Genomic DNA, 11,154 nt, shown 5'->3' with positions numbered 1-11,154 from the left:
GGGTTCTTCATGAAAATAAACCGAAACCCTTGCTCATATTTCTTGGCAGAACAAGCTAGGTAAATTCCCCCAAATAAGCCAAACTCCCATAAATCCTGGCTTCCTGCATAGGAGGTCCCTTTACCCTTTCTTCCCATCTTTTGCTTACTTTCAGGTTCCCATGTTTCTTTCTGCAGCATACAAAAACCTTTCATCTGATATATTTGATTTTATTTGAATATGAACTTTACACAGCATTACCCTTGAGGGATCTTAGTACTACTGGGTAATCTCAGGCTGGGTTCTGTTAGAGGAATTGCAAGCATCTGGGTGTGGGATGTGAAGGTACAAGGTGAGGGGCTTGAAGCTGTTTCATCACTGCAGGTTGTGTGGGCTCCGGGGATGATCTGCTCAGGGCAGGCAGGTGCTCCTGGCAGGTGTGGCCTTCACTGAGCGCAAGCTTCAATCCCCACATCGACTTCACTGCTGCTCTTCTGGGCCGGGACCACCCGCTCCTCTCTGCTGGCTCCCCTCACCCCAACCCCTCACACCCGGACCCTCCACAAGACTCATTCCACCTCCTCGCTCTCTATGTGCTGTTGTCTCCCACCAGCCCTGTCTTCACTATATCAGACACTTCTTATTGCCTTCCCATCTTTGATCTAACAAAACAGTAACTGCCTGTTTGGAAGACCAAAACTGAGTTAAGCAATGCTTAGCTTTAATTTTTTTTTTTTAATATAAAGTTTGTATGCATTTTATTAAACTCTCTGAAGCCAGCAATGTTTACATTATTTAAGATTTTCATAAAACCTCTGATCTTGGTTCAGGTTTTCCTCCTCAAGATACATTCAATTTCACCCTAGTGTTTTGCTCGACTTGTCCCGTTTGATGTTATCTGCAGGAATCCCATGAGTCTGGGGCTGCTGGAGATGGTTCACTGCCAGGGGTGAGCTTCATGTTCGCTAGCTATGCTTCCTGGTAAGTGACAGAAGATGTTGCTTTTGAATTGAAATGAAAAACAGGATAACATGCCACCCTCACAGCTTCACCTTCATGAAATTCCCAACAAACGTGACTCAGGCGCACGTGAACACCTCCATTTCAAGGCAGAAGCAGCATCTGTGGGCACTTTCATGCTGTGTCAACAGGGAGTGTGGGTGGAAAGTGCAGCCCTTACCTAGAAAACGTAATGCAGTCCTAAGCTACTGTATGCACGGGAAGCTTGAAATGTGTTTCTGATATGGTTTTGTTGGAGCTGTAAGCTCATGTTCTCATTTGCTGCAGCACTGGAAGAAATACGGCTGGACGTGGGATGACGCACAGAGTCAGGATTACAAGGGCTAAAAACGGCAGCTGGAGCTTAAAAGACTCCAGTCCCTCCAGCCCGGGCTCTGGATTTGCATCCTGCTCTGCACATGGGCAGCAGGTTCCATCTTAACCGTGGCCACGTGGCACTCAGGTTCTTGGATCTGGATATGTCATTGGGGGAGGGGGCTGTGGAGCAGGCTGTGAACTGTGTTTTTTGACACTGGGAGTTTAGTTCAGTCAGAGCTCCTGCCAATGGAAATGCTCACCTGCCCACCAAAATGTGTGAGAAGATCTGCCTCTTTGTGTGGCTGCCATGGGGGACCGTGAAGAGCACAGTACAAGTAAGCAGCCGTCGAAGAATCATCTATGTGACTGAAATACAGATAGGAATATTTCCTTCTTTTTCAAATCATCCTTTCAAAGCCATCCATCGGGAAGAGTAAACACTGAAGAACCTCACAACTGACAGCTGCGTCCCGTAGGCAGGAAAGTTTAGCGGAGGAGATATAATTTGAAAGTAGCAGCAGTTAATTGTGCCTATAAACTAGTAAATTGACAAGTGCTTCTAGAACCCTTTACCTGTCCTTGCCATTATGATGCTGTAGAACTGTCATGCCATGGGCAGCCACGGCCTCTGTCCCCAGGGAATTTGCAATCCAGTTTGAGATTTTAGCTTTGGAGATTTGAGATTTAGCTTTGGCAGAGCATGATGTTAAGGCCGGAAGCCATTTGAGGGCCCAGTTATTCATGCGATGCCGTGCTTTGGGGAACAGTATCTGGGCATTGAGGGTGGACTAAGGGAACAATGAACTTGTAAGTCGTATTTACTTTCCTCTATTGAAGGCTTGTCAAGGGTGGTTAAAAAAAAAAAAAAAAAAAAAAAGCCTTATCTGTATTTTAGGTGGCTAGGGTGGTTCCCTAAGGAGTGTTGCTTAATGTTCCTTGACTCTTGTTAATCATTTACCCTCAGAATAGTCCTCTGAAGAGTTAGGCATTTATATGCATGTCTGTGTACACAACGTTTTCCAATAACACGAGCCCTAATTCAAATAAACACCAATTTTCCAAAAATACACTTCACAGAAGACTCTAGAGTTCTCTCTACCAAAGTTCTACCACTGAGGAACCGAAACACCAGGGCTGCTATCGTGACTACACAGCATACCACCTGATTTTTAGTGCAATTTGGGACATCCAGAGCTCCATGGTTGTGACAATCGGGAAAGGTTTTTCTTAAGCTCCACGTCATACTTGCTTTTGGTGCCAACTCCGCACGTTACGTATGAAGCTCTTCTCTGGCTTCTGGCAAGTTCTAGACTAGTTGAGGTACCTGGAATCGAGACAGAGAGCTGTAGGACTACGTAGTGTCAGTTCAATAGCAACATCCCGTGGAAGCAATCAAAGCAGCAGTTGTCAAAGGACTGATTGGACGTTCCTGTTTTTTTTTGTCTAATGTTTGGAAGTAGCACTGACCATTTTTAAGCTGAGTATGTCTCGAGAGGACTTGGGTTTGAAGGGATATAGCAAGAGGAGCTATGAAACTTCCTGTTAACAAGGGCGTTGAGACAGTAAGTAACTGAGAGGGAAAAAGAACTGTTACTGTGTATGTTTACCTAACTCCTGAAGAGCATCGTGCTTGCTATGTAGGATGGTGCAACTGGAGCCATAGGATGAGGTTTTTGGCATGAGATGAAGAAGCTGAAGTTCAAAAATGATTATGGCATTGAGGCGCCTGGGAGGATCAGTGGGTTAAGCTGCTGCCTTCGGCTCAGGCCATGATCCCAGGGTCCTGGGATCGAGTCCTGCATCAGGCTCTCTGCCCAGCAGGGAGCCTGCTTCTCTTCCCACCCTCTCTGCCCACCTCTCTGCCTACTTGTGATCTCTGTCTGTCAAATAAATAAATAAAATCTTAAAAAAAAATGATTACATCATTTATGTAGTTTCACATGACAGGAAGACAGTTGAGCAAAGGCTGAGAACAGAAGTAGAATTCGTCCTTTGACTCCCAGTCTAGGCACTTTCCACTCTTCATTGGGGTGGTCCAGATGCTGACTTTACCTATCAGGAGATGGGGCATTTGAATAGGTAGGGGTATATGTGTGTCATCTGCATGCCCTCACATATAAAAGAATTTCAATACAAAGTCTTGTTTCAAACATAAAAAAAAAAAAAAAAAAAAAAAAATGAAATCCAGAGCAGCAGGAATAAATATGGCACGAGTTTTGGGTTCTGAGTCCCCTAACTCTTCATTAACCTTTCAGGTCAACTTTAATGAGGAATGCCAATGCTCAGGTCCTAATTTATAATTAAATAAGTGAAAGCAGTTATGCTACCTCTGTGTCCCTTTCTGCTAAAGTACATGATTCCTAAATTTCTGTGTTTTTTTTTTTTTTTAGGACTCCACCCCTACCTTATTGTTGGGGAATGAATTATACTGAATTTGTTAAGTTGATGGTGGGCTTTGAAATCCAGGCAAACTTGTGTTGTGAGCAGAGTCATGAAGAAATAAAAGCATTTTAACTAGAAGATTAATCTGGTAAGAATGTACTCTGATGAATGGCTACATATGAATCATCACATATTGCATAAAGCAAAAGCTATTTTAGGAAGTGAACTTTAAAGTCAGTTATAAGGATTGGAAATATGTTGCTTTAGGAGTATGTGTGGATTTCTACTTCTACAAAACACAGATTTGGTCTGGTGGGATTAATGACAAGGAAAGTCCTATGACCTAACAGACCATACTAAAGCAAGGGGGAGATGCATGGCTAGAGCCTCTGAAATGGTGTTGAAGGGAAAAGTCAGAAGGTTAGGTCAGTGGAAGGAGCTAATATATGATCTTAGAGAACTGGGTTATGGAAAGAGAGAAATTATGCAAATAGAATTTTGGAGGTATAGGGCACCCAGAGAAGATGGCCAAGGATATCTTAAAGAATGTGGGTTTCAAGGCCGAGGGCAACAGCAGGCCCAGGGAAGATGCTGTCGAATTAGACTTCAAGAGCATACTCCATGTGGATTCTACAGAGCAGCCTAACACCTTAGTCCTAAGAATGTGTAGCTCTAAACATCAAGGAGGCCCTATTGCAATGCTGATACCCCCTCCCCACTGCATATATGCACAGAATGGAAATAGTATTTCCAAATTGCATTAGTAATTCCATCTTCATCTTGTGTGTGAAGAGGTTATAGAACCTGGGATATGAAATGCATCCAACAAGAAGGTAAACTTCTTAAGAATACATCATTACTGTGTCTATTTACTATAATCCTCCACTCCATATGTCTCTCCCCTTCCTTTTGAAAAGAGACTCGGCACTGCTGATTGTCTTCCTCCTATTCACTTTAAATGGTGGCCAAATTCTGCGAGTCCTATTCAAAGAGGGAGGAAGAAGATCTAGAAGTTCTTCCCCACTGGTGAGTCACCAATTTCCAGGGGTTCCTCTCCCTTATCAAAGATAGTAATACTATCAGTCTTGATGTGTGCTTTGTAAAGAAGTGAATATAATATTGATTTGGAGGTTTATCTTTTTAAAGTGGGCTATTTCAGAACCTCTGTTGCTGGGTCCTATGTGGTGGTGACCAGATGGATATCATAAGGAATCAAGCTCACAGGTCAATGCTGCTAATATGCATTAGATGATAATAGTCATTCTGCCTATGTTATTGTTTTTAAACATTGATGGTCAAATACAACAAGCATTGAAGTGTACAAAATGACACTAATTCTGCAAATTTGCCTGAAGGTGAATTGATGAGCAGGTCAATAATTAGCATTCATCTAATCCAAATTCTTATGCGGCTTCTCAGGATGGCTCCAGCTCTTCAAAAACAAATGTTGAAAAGGGAAATGTAGTAATGATTATATCCAAATTGTCTTTTCATTTGTTGAGAATAAAGACTTTCCATGTCCTCAATGTATTATTTTTAGAAAGGAGCTCGCAAAGAGCAGCCTGAAGACTCCCATTCCCTAATTTAGAAACAACACACAAAAACTATAAAAATATACTCCTTTTTTTTTTCAGAAAAAGGATTATAAGCATCAGTTTATGAAAGCATATTTGATGTTATAATTATAGTTAAATTTCAGTCTATTATTTAAAATACATGCATGTGCACGCCTTCCGTACCCAACCAAAAATGATACAATATGCAATTTTTATTTGTTGAAAATGCATTATTTTTATTTAATTATTTAACAGTAAATGGAAGCACTGCCATTGTTAGGTAAAAGAAGATAAAGTTTTTCTTTAAATGTTATGAACACTATTGCATGGCACTTAAATATATGCTATAATATTGAATAATTTACTGACTTATTTTTAAGTTGATGTTGTATATTTTGTCACATACTATACCAAAGATCACTTTGTTAAAGGTTCAAGAGTAAAGCAATAACATATCAACATAAATCTGTTGAATTCAGATCAATAGAACTCTTGAGACATACTAAAATAAATATAAGAAGACAGACATTCCAATTACTAATAATGTTTGTCATGTACCTAGTCTTTGGTTAATGGAGTAAGAAGCAAAACAGAGCAGAGGTTACTCCTGCAGAAACCTCCCAGGAAACCGGAAGTAACCAACTTATAAAGTTGTTGGAAGGATTGCCTCTATGTGTTTTGCCTTTCTGAACTTGTGAGGGAAATGGGTCAGGAAAGGTTCCCTATCCCTGAATAATCTGTGGAAGTCTTTCCACTGTGCACCTATGCTACTCAGGCCTTTAATGAATCCCAGTCAATGCTGACTGGGTTTTCACTCACTGCCAAACACTGGGCTAGTTAGTGGATAATAACAAGGTAAAAAACAAATGAAAACATCCCCTGTCCTAGCCTCTGTTCTAGCATGAACTGATGTGCCTTTCCCATAATTGAAGGCAGAATGATTTTCATTCATTCATCGTACAAACACTAGGGGAACCATAATGGCTCAGGCACTGTACTCAGCACAGTTAGGATAGTGAGAGGTAATGTAATGATAATAATAACAGAACTGCAGTGGCACCTAATACTTGTCTTTACTGAATGTCAGGTTTGGTGCTGAGTGTCTTACATACATCCATCATTTCATTTAAGCTCATGGAGCAAGTGTTTATTGAATTTCCACTTTAAGGATGAGGACACTGACCAATATGATCCCCACTTCCATAAAGTATAGTCTCGTGGGCAAGCTAGAAAGTGAATAATAGTAATAAGTAATGTTGTAAGGCAGAGGATGAAAAGCACTCTCAGGGGCATCTCCTATATAAAGATGCCGTCAAATTATCATAAGCATACAAAAGAAAGAGAACTTACTAATTTATTAGTTTATAACTTAAATACCTATTTTGACATATCAAAAGACTAGAAATGATCTAATGATTGGTTCAAAGGACTTCACTGTATCACATTGGAAGGGATTTCCATTTTAATTCAATGAAAAAATGTTGCCCAACAAAATGCAAGCATTAATCTAGGGGGCAGTCTAATTAATCAAGGGTGCCAATGACTTTATGTAGTAGAAACTAGATACAATCATAAGAAAATGAATGTAATAATCTTACAAGACATTGTTTCAGTGGTTTATTTGGTCAGCATCATCTGGATACACTGTGACTATTAAAATGAGTTAGGATATTACAGAGCCTAACACTGTGCTTGGCGCACAGTAGGCACTCAGCCAGTATTTGTGCTCTCACTTGGGTCCATCTGCTGGGTCTGCCATAAGAGAAGTCCACAGGCTGTGGGACTTAAACAATGGAAATGTATTCTCTCGCAATTCCAGAAGCTGGAGATCCAGGAGATGAAGGTGTCCACAGAGTGGTTTTCCCTGAAGCCTCTCTCTGAGGCTCTCAGATGGCCACCTTCTCCTGTGTCTTCATACGAGCTCCCTTTCTCTGCATTCATGTATCCCCAGTGTCTCAGTATGTGTACATTTTTTTTTTTTTTAATAAGGACATCAGTCAGATTTGGATTAGGACCCATCCTTAAGACATTATTTAAACCTTAATTGTCTCCTTGGAGTTCCTATCTCCAAATGCATTCACATTTTAGAATAGGGCTTCATTGTAGGAATTTGGGGGGAACACAATTCAATCCATAACATTACCCATTCCATTTTCCTGCTCAATAGTCAGCTTTCCCTGTTTGATTTGCAACTTCCTTTAGAGGTTGAGGCCTCATCAGTCATTCCTTTATTAATTCAGTGACGCTATACTGTCTCCTATGTGTAGGGTAATGTACTAGACCCAAGAAAACAGAACTGTAAAGAGCCTCCCCCGCACCGGAAGCCTACAAGACAGACAGGAGCTCAGCAAGGCCACCTGGCTAAACTGGAGTATCAGCAAAAGCTGGGGGAGCCCGAGCCAACACACGTGCTGGGGACGGGGATTACCCATCTCCCAAGGTGAGCAGTGTGCTGTGATCCCAGAACTGCCACCGGCCAGTGTCAGCAGGTGGACTACACAGTGTTGGAGATAGGTCGTCCTGAAGTATTTTAGATAGGAGGTGAGAGAATGTCTTTAGGATGTCTCCATGTACAATCTCCACAGAGAAAACTGAAGAAGCCACCTTGGGAAAGCGTGATGTTCAAAACTAAGCCAGAAGAAGCATTTTCTTACGCACACTTGCACATTATCTGGAGAGAGCATGATGCTGCCATCACTGGGCTCCTTCCCAGCTATTTTGTGACATTCGACACTGAGCATGTTCAATGAATATATTCATTGAAATAATTTTCAGGGAAGACTCTTTGGAAACTTTGACTTTTTATAAACAGTTTTGACTAAGAACAAGGAATTTGATGTAGAGAGTGAGGCAGAAGAAGGTATCACATGCAGAAGACAGAGAAAGGATAATGGGATCTCTACACATTACCACTGAACAGGTGGTTAGTGGTACCTTTTTTGCCTTTATGTATTGAAGAATATTATTTGATGGCAGTCATCAAAAGTACGGTTGTCTTTCCAGAGAGAAATCAGAGTAAGGAACACGTGCTTCTATTGTCCCATGATAGTGGGCTCAGGAGTCAGTCTAGAGAACACTGTGACATGGCTTTCTTTGGAAACTTGGACTCAGCAGATGTCCATTTGTGAGTATTTTAGATGGAAATTTGTAAGAAAGAATATCTTTGAGATGTCTCCACATATGATCTCACAGAGAAATCTAAAGACGTTGCCTTGGGAAAGCGTGATGTTCAAAACTAAACCATAATAAACACACACAGACACTCCAACTATTTCTGTGGGACCTGCCCATCCTCAACAGAGATTTCCAGGACAAACGGCACCCCACTGTGGAAGGACCTAGGCCAGGGCCAAGCCTCTTTAGCCCCAAACTTCTGAGAGTTAGGATATCAAGGCATGAGGTTATGACTGATTTGAATAAGACACAGTATGCTTTTCTAATATGTAATGTTATCCTTTCTGAAACCAGATCCAGTATAATTTAGAAATTTCAATACCCATATTGTCTCGTCCATTTAAAACCTAAAGACATGAGAACCATAGTTAGCAAGTAACCAATTTAGAGACTTTAACAACTCAAGAGAGAATAGGCATTTTCATCACCATGTGAAGATTTATAGTCATTACTGATGACTGAGATAAGAAAGTGCTCTCAAATATGAGAACGGAGTGATTTGGAATTCATTCTTTTCAATGCCTCCGGTCTTATTTTCAAAGTTCCCATTAGGAACATATACCTGTCCTTTTGCAGTCTCTAAAAATTACTGAGCTACAGTTTGAGGAAAGTAAATGCTTAGTTTCATTGTTTCTGTCATTCAGCGGTGAGCTTGAACAATTGATGTGTTGTTATATTTTAGGAAAAAAAGTTATTTACATTACTAAGTTTTAATTAGAATGAACACAAAAGTTACTTAAAAATTGGTAAGGGACCAAGTTAGTTTTGCATTAAGCTTGAGTGATGAAACTATGCCTTGTAAGTCCCTCTGTATCGCCGAAATGCTAAAATGCTATTTTCTTTCTCAGGCTGATTGAATGAAGCTTCAGCTGAGGGGCTAGAGACATGGAAAACAGTTCTCGTGACTCTTCTAGAAGTAGCACCTGAAGCTGTAGAGTAGCTCTTTATTAACTCATGTTTTGATCCTTGTCTATCCTAAGGTTAAGGAATAACATAACTGTGTATTCTGCCAGTATAAATGTGAGTTTCTGATCCTTGGCATTGCTGAGATGGTGACCTGGATAACTGTTGTGGACAGCTACGCTGTGCCTTGTGGGGTACAGAGTGGCATCTCTGGTCTGTAGGCACTTGGTACCCAGGAGAACCTCCCCTCAGTTATGACATCTGCAGACATTTGCCAAATGTTCCCTGAGAAGAGGGAGCAGAATCACTGTCCTTTGAGAACCACTGCTCTGACTAGGGGAAACATTACATTTAAGTAATTAGCCCCCCCCATTCTACCTGAGCATTAAAAACTCAAAGTCATAGCATAAGCTAAAATTTCATCTTGAATTGGCCAAAAATACCAATATGTCTAAGCTAATTTGTGTTAAGATTCAGGTGGGCCCTTTTTTCAAGCCCAGAACTTTTCTCCTGTCTGCCTGAGAGAATGAACTGTCAGTACAGAACTGTAGGGATAGAGTCACAACTTGTTCTGGATCTTATTAATCCCCGAGCTGTATACATTTAAAAGCTGCTTTCTGACATAAAAATCCTCTGCGAGGGTGTGCTCCCTGAATTTCCTCTGACACTACAGAGCGACATTTCGGTATTTGGTCGTAAGGAACTCCCATGCTCTTACTTAATCTTGTTACTGGTTTCACAGGCATTTTCCCTTCTTACCTGGGATGTTGCTGGCTACAAATTATTGTGTCATTGTTCTGCCAAAAGCATCACCCAAAAGGGATTTTCAAGCAAACCAATATCACAATGTAGACAAGATTATCATAATTTGAGAGCTGGCTTCTTCAAGGCCTCTGGGGTCTTTGTGTCAAATCTTTGTTTTTGAGTGAAACCAGCATGAAGTGGAATTGAGAAATGCATGAGTAATTGGTATCCCCACAAAAAGGGTTGGCTTGTGAAGATTTCACGCCAAGCTGGGAGTGTGGAGGTAGATTTAAAGCAAACGCTGGTCTATCGATCTTAGACACATTTAGTTCAGTAACTTTAAATGCTGGTGATGAAACAGCACTGAGTTACTCAAAAATAGTTCAGAAAAAAAGGTGTGTTCAAGGGAGAGAAAAGGAAGAAAGAAAAAAAAAAAAAAACAGGCCAAGCAAGAAAGACAATATCAGTCTAGGGATAACCCATTCAAAACACTGAAATAATATAATCATCTCTTATGAGAAAATGAAATTCACTTTATAAGCTCAGGTGAACAAAACACGAGAAAGTGAGTTATTCCTCACTCCAGGGGAATTTGAGAACAGGTCCTGACAAATTTTTGTTGTTGTTTTTAAGAATTTGACCTCGTGTCCAACGAAGAAATTGAAGTGCCTTTTTAAATTAAAAGGATGAGAAAAGTGTAGGCACCTGAGCATTTGCTATATAAGAAGACCATGGAAAATAGGAAATAAAGACCATTTCCCTGATGAAAAATGATCTGCAAAGAACAAGGCTGGCTATGTTAAGGAGATTAATGGAGGGTCTCAAAAAGCTTGGGGAAAAGCTACAGAAGATCCCCAAAGATGTGTCAGAGTTTCTTGACAAGGTATCACAGGAGTCTGCAGTACGTGATAGAACAGGAAAACAAGACACACACACAAAATCCCCTTCTAAGACCTAATCACTCAACTACTCTACATGTCATATCAATCCTCTTAACTATTAAGAGTCACCGCACAGCAAAATCCTCCAGACATAGAAAATGAGATTATACCTATTTGACGAAGCCAAGAATAGAGCAAAATTACCCAAGTACCCCTAC

General features: G+C 40.7%; 1 long non-coding RNA gene across 1 annotated transcript; it reads left to right on the top strand.

Annotated features, from left to right (window-relative positions):
- The first annotated feature begins 345 nt into the window (after positions 1-345).
- LOC125094813 (uncharacterized) lies at positions 346-10,666 on the top strand. Its single transcript, XR_007125709.1, has 4 exons — positions 346-960; positions 3,687-3,826; positions 4,596-4,704; positions 7,820-10,666. It is a non-coding gene; the product is annotated as an uncharacterized LOC125094813 (long non-coding RNA).
- The last annotated feature ends 488 nt before the right edge of the window (positions 10,667-11,154 follow it).

Source organism: Lutra lutra, chromosome 3, assembly GCF_902655055.1.
Source record: "Lutra lutra chromosome 3, mLutLut1.2, whole genome shotgun sequence".
Taxonomy (NCBI): Eukaryota; Metazoa; Chordata; class Mammalia; order Carnivora; family Mustelidae; genus Lutra; species Lutra lutra.
Note: the sequence above shows the minus strand (reverse complement) of the source record. Positions and strands in the feature narration are given on the sequence as shown.